This window comes from Saimiri boliviensis, chromosome X (genome assembly GCF_048565385.1).
Source record: "Saimiri boliviensis isolate mSaiBol1 chromosome X, mSaiBol1.pri, whole genome shotgun sequence".
NCBI lineage: Eukaryota > Metazoa > Chordata > Mammalia > Primates > Cebidae > Saimiri > Saimiri boliviensis.
Window position 1 is genome coordinate 37,369,859 of NC_133470.1, and position 16,865 is coordinate 37,386,723.

Here is a 16,865-nt window from a genome sequence, read left to right on the forward strand (position 1 = left end):
GTTTATTTCAATACATAAACAGAATAGCTATGGAAAAAAAGAAAACAAAGTTTATTAGGTTGGTGCAAATGTAATGTGGTTTTTGCATTGTTGAAATTTGCCATTTGATATTGGAATATATTCTTAAATAAATGTGGTTAGGTTATACATCATTTTAATGCACTTTTTTTTTTTTTTTTTGCTTTTTTTTGTAATGACATTGCTTCCTGTTAGTTTGTATTTATTTTAAACTATGAAATTGATGTTAGACAAAAAGCAAATTCGAGCAATTTTATTTGGGTTCAAAATGGGTCTTAAAGTGGCGGAGACAACTCACAACATCTACAACACATTTGACTCAGGAACTGGTAAGGAATGTACAGTGGAGTGGTGCAGTGGTGGTTCAAGAAGTTTTGCAAAGGAGACAAGAGCCTTGAAGATGAGGAACATAGTGACCAGCCATCGGAAGTTGACAACAACCGATTGAGAGCAATCATCGAAGCTAATCCTCTTATAATTACACAAGAAGTTGCTGAAGAACTCAACAACGTCCATCCTATTTGGTATTTGGTATTTGAAACAAACAGGAAAGATGAAAAAGCTCCCTAAGTGGGTGTCTCATAAGCTGAGTGAAAACAAAATCATCATTTTGAAGTGTCATCTTCTCTTATTCTTTTTTTTTTCTGTGCAATTTCTGAAACTTTAAATCAGATTTTTTTTCCTGAAATTCAATGGATCCAATACCACAGGACTGTGTAATCAATCCATTCCAATATCTCCTCCTTTTGCTAAAGGAGATTCCTTAAACCACCAAGAACAAGACAGAAGCCAGCTGAAGCAAGGGAGAACAATCTCTCTCACCCCTCCCAACACACACTTTCCAAACCCAGTAAGCTGAGTCTTTGTCTGGGTGGATAATTTCATCTTTTTTTTTTTTTTTTTTTTTTTTTTTTTTTTATCTTGGACAACTATGCAACAACTACAAACCATTTCTTGATCAGATTGTGCTGTGTGACAAAAGGTGGATTTTATATGACAACCAGTGATGACAACTCAGTGGTCAGACTGAGAAGAAGCTCCAAAGCACTTCCCAAGGCCAAACTTGCACCCAAGAAAAAGGTCATAGTCACCGTTTGGTGGTCTGCTGCTGGTCTGATCCACTACAGTTTTCTGAATACTGGCAAAACCATTATATCTGAGAAGTATGCTCAGGAAATTGATGAGATGCACCAAAAACTGCAATGCCTGCAGCTGGCAATGGTCAACAGAAAGGGCTCAGTTCCTCTCCACGACAACACTCGACTGCACATCACACAACCAATGCTTCAGATTAGATTACGAACTTTTGCCTCATCTGCCATATTCACCTGACCTCTCACCAACCGACTACTACTTCTTCAAGCATCTCAGAAACTTTTGGCAGGGAAAATGCTTCCACAACCAGCAGGATGCAGAAAATGCTTTCCAAGAGTTTGTCAAATTGGGAAGCATGGATTTTTACACTACAGGAATAAACAAACTTATTTCTCATTGGTAAAAATGTGTTGATTGTAATGGTTCTTATTTTAATTAATAAAAATGTGTTTGAGCCTAGTTATAATGATTTAAAATTCATGGTCTGGAACCACAATTACGTTTGCATCAACCTAATATTTCAAGACTAATTGAAACCTCCATGTCAAGTATTAAGACAAGCAATGGATCCAGCACCGAGGTAAGAATCAGAGGACAGTGGTCAAAAGAATGTTTTTTTTCCATCAGCAGAGTCCAGGACAGTCAGATAGTCTGGTCAAGGAATTTAATGTGTCGTTAAGGTTGGAAATCTTTGCATTTCCTGCTAAGTGGGCTTAACAATCCTACTGGGAAAATGAGCCGTCAGTAATATAAAATTCATGCCTTGCTGTTTTGTGCCTCTTTGCAAATACAGTAGAATGACTACTAGTGTTTCTAATTCTTATTTTTCCAAATACAGCTTTCCTTATGGTTATCCTATCCCACATCACCAGTGGATATTGGAGAGGGAGGGAAAAAATAACTAGTCTTTAAGTTTATAGATCTATGGACCACAAGGGAGACTAAAACCCAGTCTCCCTTCTTCCATAACAAAAGAGTTGCAGTTCAGATGTGGCTGCCCAGTCTGGGACTATATTTCCCGGCCTCCTTTGCAGCAAAGCCATGGTCATGTGACAAAGATTTCTCCGATGGAATGTGAGCAGAAATGATACAACAACTTCAGTTTCTCTTGTTTAAGAGAAATTCCCTGGCCCTGGGATTCTGCTCTTTCTTTCTGCTGGCTAGAATAGTAACTACTAGAGTGATCTTAGAAGCCACCTGTTGAGGATGAACCAGTCTGAAACTTGAAACCATTACATAAAAGATTGAAACTGCTGTTGCAAAATTATAACTGAGAAAATTACTACAGTAAAAGAGATCTGACCTAACCAACTCCATCTTGCTTCTAACCTCCAAGCTGTCCTTGTTCACTCTAGGCATAGGCTGATTTTTTTTTTTTTTAAAGACGGGATTTCACCATGTTGGTCAGGCTGGTCTTGAACTCCCGACCTCAGGTGATCTGCCCGCCTTGGCCTCCAAAGCTCTTGGATTACAGGCGTGAGCCACTACGACCGGCCAAGGCTGATCTAACTTTGGGAGGAACTTAGTTTATAGTTTAACTTTGAGACAAAGATGGTGACAGCCCTTTCCCAAAACAAATCACTTTCCTGCCTGGGGATTAGACTGCCTTTGTAAGACTAACAAATTAGTCACAAGATTAGAAATTATGGTTTAGAAGTCGTGCAGCTGGAGGCTATAAGATTCTAACCCTCCCTAAATTGCTCCTGGGGATAACATCACTACTGTAAAACCTAAGATCAGTGTTTGAGATATTTTGCAGACCCTGCACTTGATTGATCAGCTGGCACCACCCAGATTGATAAACTGGCTCATCTGATCTTGTGGCCCCCACCCTGGAACTCACTCAGGGCAAGAGAACAGCTTTCACTCCCTGTGATCCCAACCAATCAGCACTCCCAACTCACTGGCCCCTACCTACCAAATTGTCCTTAAAAACCCTGATCCCCAGCTAGGCTCGGTGGCTCATGCCTGTAATCCCAGCACTTTGGGAGGCTGAGGCTGGCAGATCACTTAAGCCCAGGAGTTCGAGACCAGCCTGGGCAACATGGTGAAACCCTGTCTCTGCAAAAAAATACAAATACTAACTGGGCATAGTGGTGCATGCCTGTAGTTTTAACTATTCAGGAGGCTGAGGTGGGAGGATCGCTTGAGCCTGGGAGGTAGAGGTTGCTATGAGCGGAGATTGCACACTGCACTCCAGCCTGAGCGACAGAATAAGACCCTGTCCCTGTCTCAGCAACAACAACAACAATCCCAATCCCTACTGGCATAAGTACTAATAAAACTTCAGTCTCCCATATAGCCAGCTCCGTATGAATTAAACCTTCCTGCAATTTCCATATCTTCATAAATCGGCCCTGTATAGGCAGTGGACAAGGAGAAGATGTTGGGCTCCTTGGACCCATCCTGGGACTATATTAACTTCTTTATTCTTTAAACTACTAAATGCTGGGGACCTCTTTGTTATAATACGTAGCCTTTCACCATAACTAACATACATAATTTGCAACTGTTTAAACTTATAAAGAAAAATAACGAAATAACTTCCAAATGTGTAAAAAAGTAAATCGTTTGTTTAAACATTCTTATTTTCTTTTTTTTTTTTTTTTTTTTTTTTGAGACGGAGTTTCGCTCTTGTTACCCAGGCTGGAGTGCAATGGCGCGATCTCGGCTCACCGCAACCTCCGCCTCCTGGGTTCAGGCAATTCTCCTGCCTCAGCTTCCTGAGTAGCTGGGATTATAGGCACGCGCCACCATGCCCAGCTAATTTTTTTTTGTATTTTTAGTAGAGACGGGGTTTCACCATGTTGACCAGGTTGGTCTCGATCTCTCGACCTTGTGATCCACCCGCCTCAGCCTCCCAAAGTGCTGGGATTACAGGCTTGAGCCACCGCGCCCGGCTTCTTATTTTCTTTTAAAGGATCATAAATGAAAAAAGTTTAGAGACTCCTAGAATAGTTTGTACTAGATGGTCTCTACTTCACCTTCTAGTCACTCACCAACCTATTGCACCTTGTTCCCTCCCTCTCCAGCAAGAGAAGATGCAAATTCCAAAGAGGTTGATATATCAATCACTTGCTCTGCCCAGAGAAATCTATAGATAGATCCATTGACTTATCTGCCCATAGTCTCTTCTAAGGGAAACTGCCCCACCTTCAGCTCCTATTGAGAGAGCTTCCTATTTTGTTCCATATGACCTAGTGTGCCCCCTTCCCTATCACCAATAATGGTAATAGTATACTTGGCCAGGGTGGGCATCTGACCAATGAGTGACAGTCAATCCATAGGTAGACCAGGAAGTTATGATGCAGCCTGGCCCAAAACCAAACTGGCTTTATCATATTACCTCTCTTGGGTATCTGAACTGGAAAATATAAAACAGATGGCAAAGGAAGCTGAAGACGAGCACATGTTTAGAGAAAGGCCATGAATTAGTGCTGGGACCATTAAGAGTCAGAACAAATTCAGATTACAAAGAAGCGTAAGCTGTGAAGTGGCAAAAGCTAGGAGTTAGAGAGCGCTATGCAGAAAAGAAGAAAGGAGTAAACCAGAGAGGGCATCCTGTTTCATGCCAGTTATTTTCCAGTATTTTTGGGGTTGTTTGTTTGTTTTTGAGACAAAGTCTCGCTTTGTCGCCCAGTCTGGAGTGTAGTGGTGGGATCTTGCTCACTGCAACCTCTGCCTCCCAGGTTCAAGCGATTCTCCTGTCTCAGTCTCCCAAGTAGCTGAGATTACAGGCACATGCCAACACGCCTGGCTAATTTTTGTATTTTTAGTAGAGACAGGGCTTTGCCATATTGGCCAGGCTGGACTCAAACTTCTGACTGCAGGTGATCCGCCTGCCTCAGCCTCCCAAAGTGCGGGGATTACAGATGTGAGCCACCACGCCCGGCCACATGCCAGTTATTCTTTAAAATCTTCCATTACAAATATATGGAAATTCTGGATAAAAATAACAAATATTCCTTAAAATGCATAGCTAAGGTGAAATGATTAAATGTGAGGGGAGACAGGCCAAAGAGAAAGTTGAAACGAAGTTGGTAAGCTTGCATTCATGTTTTGGCTGCCCTGGGGTAAAAGCAAATAAGAAGCAAGGCAGGGATGAGAGATAAAAGGTCCCTCAGTGAAAGGATGAACTATTATTCTACTCACCAGCAAGGGACATGATGAGGATACTTGTCAATATAAGCTAGACAATTTTTGCCCTTCCTCCTGCGAGTAGAACCTACATCAGTTGGGGAACACAGATGAACAGTGTGTCTCCAGTATGGCCTTCTGGGCAGGTGATGCACCTTAGAGTTCCGGGTTCTGTCTGAATAATTGAGTCTGGTCCTCATTTTTGGAGAGCTTGACTGAAGGGCAGTCAGTCCAGCCTGTTCTGTTTGTCCACACCACCAGCTTGGGGGCATGTGTCACCTCATGGAATGATCAAGAGATGGTTATGAGGATGGGATTGGGGAAGACATCTGAAGATGCTGACAGTTGGTTTGTGTGATAGTTTGTCAGCTCCTCCACTGTTTCTGATAGACTTCTCAGTAGGACAAAGGACAATGGCGACCAATTTTAGTTAGAGCTGTCTAGCAGAGGACCGCAGACCTTGAAGTCAGTTTCATTTAAAGTGCGCAAGCAAAACAGCTATGGAGAGCCACACCAGGGAATTTTTCCTTCGTCAGGAAGGCTCCAGGGGTGCGTGGTTCTAGAAGATGAGAGATCGTTAATGTTCCTCCCTCCCCTGTTCGCCTCGGCATCTGGGGTGTTTCCTCCCCAGGCACTGGTATTGCTCTTCTCTCTCCACCTCCATAAAATTGGCATGGCCTATTTCAGCAATTACAACTTCACCCTTCCCAAACATCCATTGCGCATATTCAGACCTTTTGTCCACAAAGGTCAGATGCAAGAGGGACAAGGATATTTTAATAAAACTTACAGAGACCCGTTTTTGCCCTCCCATGTGGGTCATTGTAGTGGTGGGGGTGGCCCAGTGAGCAGTGTATTCATCCAAGCGGTCATTAACCTTATGATCTAGATGATGGCAGTCCAGCAAGAGGATCCAGATGGCTAAACTAGAAATAAGTTTCAATATCTTAGGTCCATTTTGAGCTGAGCTGCCATACAGAGAGTAAACCAACCAGGCTGCCTTGGGGTTTCCATTAAGAGAAAGAAAGAAGCAGCATGCCTAGAAATGAAAGTATTGAATGTTCAAAATAGGTGTCCATAAACCCCATCCCTCTGTCCTGATCATTACTCAGACAATAGCTGAGAAAGGACAGTTTTTTTTTTTCTGGGGACAACTGCATTCAACGACAAATAGCCTTACTAAAGCATGCAGACCAGGTGGAGGTGAGGGAAACAATCAGAAGTCTTTTAAAGTTGATTTTTGAGGAGGTTGGTCAGAATCCACAATACCAGTTGCCTTTGGATGGTAGGGAGCATGGAAGGTCTACTGCATACCTTGACGATCAGCCCATTGTGTGTGGCTTTTGCAATAAAAGGGGCATTACTGTCAGCCTGCAAATGGTCTGGGAAGCTGATCACATGACACAGATTAGTTTCAAGGGTCACAGTGATTTGTTTGGACTCTGCTGATCCGACTGGAATGGCAACACAGTAACCTGAAGAAGTGTCAACAGCAGTGAGGCCCTGCTGATGGGCCCAGAGGGGATCAAACGTCCAATGTGGTGTGGTCAATCTTGCAGGAGCAGTGCCCTGTGCAATGTGGACTCCTTCACTATGAGAGAGGAGTCCCACATCTGGTATGCTATGATAGCCTCCACATCAGAAACATAAAGTCCTTTGTTTTGTGCCTAGTTTATGTGAGTGGCTGGCTTGCCATGTCTAATCCAGGCAGCAATGGTGGTAATCTGGGCAGTGCAGGTTTGATTAGCAGTTTGCTTGGTCTCATCAGAGAACAGGCCTTTCCATGGGCATCTACATGAGTGACCCAGAAGGTGTGATCAGCCAGCCATGATTTGTTTTCACAGTACATGGTCCCAAAGAGAGATGTCTTTTTTTTTTTTTTTTTTTTTTTTTAAGAGACGGGGTTTCTCCATGTCAGTCAGACTGGTCTCAAACTCCTGACCTCAGGTGATCTGCCCGCCTCGGCCTCCCAAAGTGCTGGGGTTACAGGCGTGAGCCACCATGCCCGACAGAGAGATGTCTTTAATCTGTCAGGCTATCATTTTCCACATGGCAAACCAAACAACTAGGCCATTGGCAATAGCTGAGAAGTCAGTAAAAACATAACAGGGTTTATCAAAGGAAGTATTGGTTGGAGTTATGGGAATGGCCTTGACTTCTGCCCACTAAGTGGAGCCACATTCATTTTTGCTTCTGCGTAGCTGGTGGTAAGGTTGAATAGCTGCAGCATTCCAGTAGACACTATTGGGTTTCAGTTTAGTTGAACCATCAGTGAACCAGGCCCAGGCATTAGAGAAACTTCTGTGAATGAAGGGTCCCATCGAGTCAGTGGCTTTGCTTCAGGCAACCAAGTGGAGGATAATTTAATGGGGATAACTGTTACTTTTTCGCCTAAGTCAAGATGCTGCTTGGACCAGGTCAGCTGCTTTCTTGAATACATTTCCTTTGGACAGGGGAAGCTTATTGGACCCACTCCACCCTGTTAGTCACTGAATTTGAGTTGACCTACCCTAAAATGGGGCTATAAGGCTGGAGAGTCACAAGGCCTCCATGATTCAGGTGTTCAGTTTTGACAAGAGTCCAACAGCAAGCTAACAGCTGCTTTTCAAAAGGGCTGTTTCTAGTAGCCATATCAGGGAGACCACTAGTCCCAAGCTCCAAGGAACATTTCTGGGTGGAAGCTACCACTCTTTGTCAGGGATTTCAATCAGCAAAGTCATCTGTCATGATCATTAAGTTTATAGCACCCTAAAGGTAGAGAGCACGTCACAGCTTGCAGGACAGCTTTGAACACAATTTATTGGTTTAAGCCCCACTCAAAGGATGCTGATTTGGCAGGTTCCGTGATATAAAGATCAAGTAGCATGAATGAGTGAGGCATATACTGTTTCTAATACCCTAGGAGTCCAATAAGGTACTGGACTTCCTTTTTGATTTAGGGGACCACAGAGACAGCAGTTTTTTCACAACCATCAGAGGGATTGAGCGTTATAAATCCATCCACATAGTTACAAGAAATTTGCTTGGTAAGCCAACAAGGCATCATCTGTATTGTGAAAGCTTTGGACATCAAAAGGTAGAAGAAATCATGCTAAATCCTGACTCACCCACTGGTAACAAATGGATGAGTCAGGATACCCCTAGGGGAATGACTATAAACATATATTGGAGGCCTTGCTACATGAATGTGAACTGATCTTGATCCTCAAGTGTCAGTGAGAAGGTGTTGGTAAAAGTCTAAGACAGCAAACCAGGTGTTATCAGCCTGTATAATGGATTCAGTTGCAGTTGCAATATCTGGAACAGCCATGGCTATGAAAGCAACAACAGATAAGTCAGCAATTCTCTTCTCTAAGCCTTCAGCACCTGCTTCACTGGCCATACAGGGCTGTTGTATTGAGATATTGCCTTACTTTCCACCTCTGATGGCTTTAAGTCTTTAATCAAGGCTACGATTTCCCTTTCTCTTCCTGGGGTTCTTTAGATTCTGTTGGACCATCAGGGAAGAGACAGAGAGGTGGGATGAGAAGCAATTTACACTTCCCATAAACAATTCTCTATTCAAAAAAAAAAAAAAAAAAAAAAAAAAAAGGGCTGGGCGTGGTGGCTCATGCCTGTAATCCCAGCACTTTGGGAGGCTGAGGCAGGTGGATCACCTGAGGTCAGGAGTTCGAGACCAGCCTGACCAACATGGTGAAACCCCATCTCTATTAAAAAAAACAAAACAAAACAAAACAAAAAAACCCAATTCTCTATATGCCACTCTTCTGAATCCTGAAAATCTCCCCTCACCCAACCCTGGCACTTGTGGGATGGGGATACATCAATTCCTACTGTACATTCAGATGCAGAAGTAACAACCACAGTACATTGAATTGGCCTAATGGACCCTACCCACAATTTAGATTTCCTTCTTCCCTCAGCACCATTAGCTGGATCTGAGGGCTTTTGCCTTCCCCAAGTCTGGGTAGGATAGTGACTTGGGCACCTGTATTCAACAAAGCCATAAAGTTTGAATTCCTCACTTTCCCCAAATTCCCCTTTGATGAGTGGATATGGTTTTCAATTCTCTTTAGGGTAAGGAAAATCTAATAATCTTTCCTTTCAAAGTAGCTGAAGTTGGGGTAGAGAAGGAGGGAGGGATCAGGGACATGGAGAGAGAGAGAGCTATTAAATAAAAAAAAGCTTTGCATTTAGGTAATGTGGCAGCAGCTTATGGTGCAACCAAAAAAAACTTTCAGTGATTTTTCCCTACTCACACTTCATGCTGACTGGGCAGAGATCCTGATGGTTGACACAATCAATTTCAGCTTTGGAGACCCCTTCACTCAGTCACAGCTATATGGTTTTCTGGCTGAAGCTATTGGGTTTGTGACCCCAGGCTGACGTGGGCCAGACTTGCACAGCAGCAATCTTCTTTGAGAATTCCACTTTAATTCAGGGTCTCTGCTGCCCCATCACCAAGATAACATTTCTTCCCCCCACCCTTTTTTTTTTTAAGATGGGGTTTCACCATGTTGGTCAGGCTGGTCTTGAACTCCCGACCTCAGGTGATCCGCCCACTTTGGCCTCCAAAGTGCTTGGATTACAGGTGTGAGTCACCACGCCCAGCCCAAGATAACATTTCTACGTTCTCACCTGGTTTCAACATAAGGGAAGTTTTCCAGGGCAGCGGCATCTACCTAGGTTTAATCGGGTCAGTTTCTCATTCTCCCGTGGGCCACCTTTGCCCGCATTGTAAACCCAATTCAAGGCAGTAAGAGCCTGAATACTACTCAATGCCTCATTTATGGTTTCCCATAGGAGTTGGTCTGTCTCAGGGAAATCTCCCTGAAAGGCCCATAGCTCCCTTATTGCAGCCAGGATCTATTGCAAAACAAACAAACAAACAAACAAACAAACAAAAAAAACCCTCTAAGACCTTTTATTATTCTCTCCTAGTGGATCTAAGGCAGACATGATGGACCGCAGGAGGAGCTGAGCCATAAGACCCAATTTATGTTGCCTTTCTTCCTTGACAAGCATTACTAGCCCTACTTCCTCATCTCCCAAGAGAACCAGCCAGGCTCCTAAAGACGTGCCTGGTTTCTGCCCATAGTGGTCATGAATTTCCCTCCTTCCACACATCTCTGCAATTGTTATCTAAAAGAATCTTTTATGCACACCAGACAATACCCAGTACTAGTTGTTACAGTGGGGCAGATCTGAAGCTAACTCCAAATTGTTCAGGAAGTTCTACACCTACAGTAGAGTTAGCAAGAACCAGGGCACCATTTGGGCAGGGGTTTTTGAACCTGCTTCCTGGTACTCAGCCTGCATCCACCTTTTCAATCCCCATCATTAACAGGCAATAAAGGCCGGGCGCGGTGGCTCAAGCCTGTAATCCCAGCACTTTGGGAGGCCGAGGCAGGTGGATCACGAGGTCAAGAGATCGAGACCATCCTGGTCAACATGGTGAAACCCCGTCTCTACTAAAGGTGCAAAAAATTAGCTGGGCATGGTGGCACGTGCCTGTAATTCCAGCTACTCAGGAGGCTGAGGCAGGAGAATTGCCTGAACCCAGGAGGCGGAGGTTGCGGTGAGCTGAGATCGCGCCATTGCACTCCAGCCTGGGTAACAAGAGCGAAACTCCGTCTCCCAAAAAAAAAAAAAACAGGCAATAAAGTGAATAACTATCTACAGATTGATTGAGCAGATAATTTGGTCAACATATTTCAGGGACTTTCATCAAATTTCTTTTTTCTTTTCTTTCTTTTTTGAAACGGTCATGATCTGTTGCCCAGACTGGAACGCAGTGGTGCACTCTTGGCTCAGTGCAGCCTCGACTTCCCAGGCTCCAGAGACTCTCCCACCTCAGCCTCCTCAGTAGCTGGGACCACAAGTGCACGCCACCATGCCCAGCTAATTTTTGTATTTTTAGTAGAAACGGGGTTTTGCCACGTTGCCCAGGCTGGTCTCAAACTCCTGAGCTTAAGCAATCCGCTTGCATCGGCCTCCCAAATTGCTGGGATTACAGGTGTGAGCCACCACGTCTGGCCCTCAAATTTCATTAAATTTACCCACAACATCCTCATCCTTCTCTTTCTAGAAAGCCATGTCTCTGTCAGTATCCCACCCTCCTCACTAAAGCTGTCAAGAACTGAAAAAGGTCTGAGATTTTGCCCTATTCACAAGGTAACAAGTCAGCCCACCAGTTTCATGGAATCTGGTAGAAAACATGAGACTCCTGGGTCAGCACTCTGGACTCTGAAAGGCCAGTCACTAGATATCAACGTTTTGGCTTCAGTTTCTTGAGCCCCAATTATACAGGGGAACTTCTCTGTGCTGGTGCCCTAAAAACTGTGCATAGGCCGGGCACGGTGGCTCAAGCCTGTAATTCCAGCACTTTGGGAGGCTGAGGCGGGTGGATCACGAGGTCAAGAGATCGAGACCATCCTGGTCAACAAGGTGAAACCCCGTCTCTACTAAAAATACAAAAAGTTAGCTGGGCATGGTGGTGCGTGCCTGTAATCCCAGCTACTCAGGAGGCTGAGACAGGAGAATTGCCTGAACCCAGGAGGTGGAGGTTGCGGTGAGCCGAGATCGCGCCATTGCACTCCAGCCTGGGTAACAAGAGCGAAACTCCGTCTCAAAAAAACAAAACAAAACAAAACAAAAAAAAAAACCTGTGCATATATCCTCATAGGCCATATAGGCAAGGCTCAACTGCAAGCTGATCCATGCCGTGGCAGAAGGCCCTGTGATCCTCCCTGAGCATGAGAGGATAGGCAGTCTTGTGAGGAGCTGCCACACAGCCATTTCTCACTTGCCTCTCTTTTTTTTTTTTCACAGTAGCAAGAACATTTATTATAAAAATAGGTGGATAAAAAAGTGTGCTTTAACATCTAGATATACAACAAATGCTATTGCAATGCAGTTTTTCAGTGCAGACATGTGACTCTGCAATGGCGGGGATGGGCCCCCCCAATGTGATGTGCAGCCGCAATATTCCACTTGAGAAACTTCTGGTTCAAGGCAGAGAGGAGACACCTTATTCTATAGAACAGGATGGGGCTTCCACCCTGGGGAACATACAAGTGGCTCCCATAGGCAGCCACCCCTTTCCGGCAAGCTGTAGCATACCCAGGTGCAGGCTGGGGGAAGGGTTGGCATGCCAACCCCAGATTGCTCTGGCTTCAGCCTGATGGAGACACAAGACTGGGACCTCCCTCTGCCAGATGTTTCTGACCCCATCTCCACCTCCAGCCTCTAGCCTCACTGGCAGTACCCTGTGACCCAGCCTGTTCCATAGCCAAAGGGGTACCAAATGATCACAGTGCCCCACACCTATTCTAGGGGCCTTGGATCTCAGTAGAGCTTAATCCATGGCATTGAGAGCACCCACCCTATCCCTGAGGGCAGCTGTGCCGGGCCAGGGAGCGGCAAGGGCATGGGTGGAATCTCAGTCACTGGCAGCACTCGGCCATGTGCCTGAGGAGCTCTTCACCTTGCTCATCAGTAAAGCACTGTAGGCAGTGAGAGTACTGAAGATCCCCCTGGTCTCTCTGGGCTGCCCAGGATGCCCGCCCTCTGCAGGGGGTTCCAACTGCTGGAACCCAGTCCCATGCCTCCAGCCACCAGGCACCATAAGCTCCAGTGCATTGGTGGCCAAGTACTTGGCAGTTTTGCTTTCAGCGTGATTCCGGCAGGTGTCTGGCTCTTGAGAATCTTGTCTCCAGGACACCTGGTGCAGCAAAGAGGTCACCTTTTCCTCCAGTTCCTGAATCCTACTTTAAGTCTGTCCTGATCTGCCCTTTCTGACATGAAGTCATCCTTGTAAGCAAGAATCTGCTGTTCCAGCAGCTGCACCCACTCCAGCCAGCATCCTGGGCTGTCCTCTAGGCCACGTGCTCCTGCTTCACGTCTGCACAGTCGTTTATTTTCTCTTCCAACTGTCTATTAAGCCGGGAGATCTTCCTCATCAGCTCGGGCTCACGGAGGGTGTCTACAGCCCCCTGAACTGTGCATGCAGCCCCCTCACGTATTCGTCCCTGCTGGCATCCTAATACTGCCTCTTGGCATTGAGTTCTTCAACGTGAGTCACCTTCTGTTTTAACAGTCGATTTTCTTCCTGTAACTTCTCAGTAATACACTGGACAGAGGTCTCCCCATCTTTATGTTCTAACTTTCAGGACTCCTCTCCCCCACGTTCCTTTGTGCATGCTGTTATTCATCCAGACACTTGGCCAGATGCTGACACATGTGGGCAGTGGCGGTCAGCGTCCTCCACAGCTGGTGGCCGGGGGCAGGGAGTGGGGGTGCACAGAACGTCACTGGCGGCCGAGGCCCGTTCCCCCTCCGCCGTGCTCCTCCATAGCAGGACAGCTTCCTTCTCTTGCTCCTGCTGTGGCTGGCTCAGCAGCTGCTGCATCTCCCTTTCTTTTAATTCTAGTCGCTCAGTAAGCCTCTCGATTTCCTGGCGCATCTGGGCGTCCGCGGTGCCGCCCTCCTGCTGCCGCAGCTGTTCCCGGAAGCGCGCCACCCTCTCCAGCAGCGCGTCCACCAGGGACTGCGCGGCGTCTCCCTCTAGTGACGCCAGGCGGGCGCGGAAGGGCGCGATGCGGGCGGCCAGCTGGTCCTACAGGCGCCGCAGCCGCTACCCGGCAGCTGTGCGCGGGGCCCCCTCCTGGCCGACCGACTCCGGGTCCCGGGACGTGGCTGTAGGCTGGCCCGGAAGGCTGGCACCGCCGACGGTCGCCCTTTCCGGCCCCTCTATCTTGAGGGAGTTTCTCATTGCCTCTTGGTTCCAGTGAGGTGTGGGACTTTCCAGCTTGTCCCCTCCCCCTTACTGTCTTACTATGCCAGACAGTAAGTATGCCTGCCGTTTTCTTGGTTCCAATGAGGTGTGGGACTTTCCAGCTTGTCCCCTCCCCCTCCCTGTCTTACTATGCCAGACAGTAAGCATGCCTGCCGTTTTATTTGGAGGAAGACAATACCTCTGTCTTTCAAGGATGCACTCTATACAAAAGATAGTCCAGAACAAAGGACCGTACAGTGCTTTATTTGCAAGATGTGCAAACACACGAGACCTATGGAGAATTGTCTCCCAACAAAGGCTACACACAGAAGAAGAAAAAAATCTCTCTTAAACAAAAAGAGGCGGAGCCGGCGGGAACTGCGAGGGTGCCTCAATCTCCTTCCCCTCCCCTCGCCTGTCCCCGCCATCTTCTCGCAGCCGGGCGGGAACTTCGTGATCCCGGAAGTTCCGCGGCCTTTCGAACTACGTGACCTCGGAAGTTCCGGGGCGTTCCGTGGCCCTTGGGGTGTGGGATAAGCAGTAATGGCGGAGGCTGCAGCTCCCGAAACAATAGCCACAATATCAGGAGCAGCAGCGGCGGAGGAGGAGGCAGCGGCGTCCTTCCCCACACCGATCCCCACAGTCACCGCCCTGTCCCCGAGGACGGACAGAGGGGGCGGAGGCAGCGGCGGCAGCTACAACAGCGGCCCCAGCTACGGCAGCGGCCCCAATGGCGCCCGCGGCGCCAGTAGCGCCAGCGACGACAGCTGGACTAAACAGGTCACCTGCAGGTATTTTATGCATGGGGTTTGTAAGGAAGGCGATAACTGTGGCTATTCTCATGACCTCTCTGACAGTCCACATGGTGTAGTGTGCAAGTATTTTCACCAAGGGTACTGTATTTATGGAGACGGCTGCAGATATGAGCATAGCAAGCCACTGAAACAGGAAGAAGCAACCTCTACAGAGCTAACTACAAAGTCATCACTTGCTGCTTCCTCCAGTCTCTCATCGATAGTTGGACCACTTGTTGAAATGAATACAGGTGAAGCTGAGTTAGGAAATTCAAACTTTGCAACTATAGGACCAGGCTCAGAGGACTGGGTGAATGCTATTGAGTTTGTTCCTGGGCAACCCTACTGTGGCCGTACTGTGCCTGTCTGCACTGAAGCACCCCTGCAGGGCTCAGTGACCAACGAAGAATCAGAGAAAGAGCAAACCGACGTGGAAACAAAAAAGCAGCTGTGCCCCTATGCTGCAGTGGGACAGTGCCGATATGGGGAGAACTGTGTGTATCTCCACGGAGATTCATGTGACATGTGTGGGCTGCAGGTCCTGCATCCAATGGATGCTTCCCAGAGATCACAGCATATAAAATCGTGCATTGAGGCCCATGAGAAGGACATGGAGCTCTCATTTGCTGTGCAGCGCAGCAAGGATATGGTGTGTGGGATCTGCATGGAGGTGGTCTATCAGAAAAACAACCCCAGCGAGTGCCGCTTCGGGATCCTCTCCAACTGCAACCACACCTACTGTCTCAAGTGCATTCGCAAGTGGAGGAGTGCTGAAGAATTTGAGAGCAAGATCGTAAAATCCTGCCCACAATGCCGAATCACATCTAATTTTGTTATTCCAAGTGAGTACTGGGTGGAGGAGAAAGAAGAGAAGGAGAAACTCATTCAGGAATACAAGGAGGCAATGAGCAACAAGGCATGCAGGTATTTTGATGAAGGACGTGGGAGCTGCCCATTTGGAGAGAACTGTTTTTACAAGCATGTTTACCCTGATGGCCGTAGAGAGGAGGCACAGAAACAGAAAGTGGAAGCTTCAGGGAGAAACCAGGCCCAAGGAAGCAATAGCTTCTGGGAATTATTTGAGGAAGGAGCAAACAGCAGCCCCATTAACAACAATGAAGAGGCTGTCACCTTTGAGCTGGGCGAGATGTTGCTTATGCTTTCGTCTGCAGGTGGGGAGCGCGAACTGACAGACTCTGAAGATGAGCGGGACATGTTTCGTGATGAAGAATTTTATGTCTTAGATCTATAGAAACCTTTCATGGTGTGTGAACCGGTCAGCTGAACCCAGAGAGCAGCTGACCCCTGTGTTGGTGCGCAGTGTGTGTGTTCTCTCCTAGGCAGGCCTATCAACTCCAGGTGCTGTCACAATAATTTTTACCCAGGGCCTGCCTTCTCAACCCCTCACCTTTCCCCAGGGAATATGTTGTTTTCCCTGTTGAAAAAAGTTAAAAAGTTAATTTTTTTTTCTTTTTCTGTACAGCTAGAAGAACTGTTGGAGTAGAACAAAAATAAACCTTAAAGTTAGTGGCTTTTTTTTTTTTTTTTTTTTTTGAGACAGTCTCTGTCGCCCAGGCTGGAGTGCAGTGGTGCCATTTCGGCTCACTGCAACCTCTGCCTTCCAGGTTCAAGCCATTATTCTGTCTCAGCCTACCAAGTTGCTGGGACTTCAGGTGCACGCTGCAATGCCTGGCTAATTTTTTTTTTTTTTTTAAAGACGGAGTTTCACCATGTTGGTCAGGCTGGTCTTGAATTCCCGACCTCCCGTGATCCACCCGCCTTGGCCTCCAAAGTGCTTGGATTACAGGCATGAGCCACCACGCCCGGCCGCCTGGCTAATTTTTTAATATTTTTTGTAGAGATGGGGTTTCAACATACTGGTCAGGCTGGTCTCAAACTCCTGACCTCAGGTGATCCACCCGCCTCAGCCCCCTGAAGCGTTGGGCTTATAGGGGTGAGCCACCGAGCCCAGCCTTAAAGTTAGTTTTTTGTAACAGGCATGAGCCACCGCACCCCACCTGAAAGTTAGCTTTTTGTAGCAGGCA

The 16,865-nt window shown here is 46.7% G+C and overlaps 3 pseudogenes; 2 read left to right on the top strand and 1 right to left on the bottom strand.

Annotated features, from left to right (window-relative positions):
• Positions 1-232: 232 nt before the first annotated feature.
• LOC141582780 (histone-lysine N-methyltransferase SETMAR-like) lies at positions 233-1,552 on the top strand (annotated as a pseudogene).
• Positions 1,553-12,131: 10,579 nt separating this feature from the next.
• LOC101050300 (TNFAIP3-interacting protein 2 pseudogene) lies at positions 12,132-13,803 on the bottom strand (annotated as a pseudogene).
• Positions 13,804-13,925: 122 nt separating this feature from the next.
• Positions 13,926-16,215, top strand: LOC101049971 (E3 ubiquitin-protein ligase makorin-1 pseudogene; annotated as a pseudogene).
• The last annotated feature ends 650 nt before the right edge of the window (positions 16,216-16,865 follow it).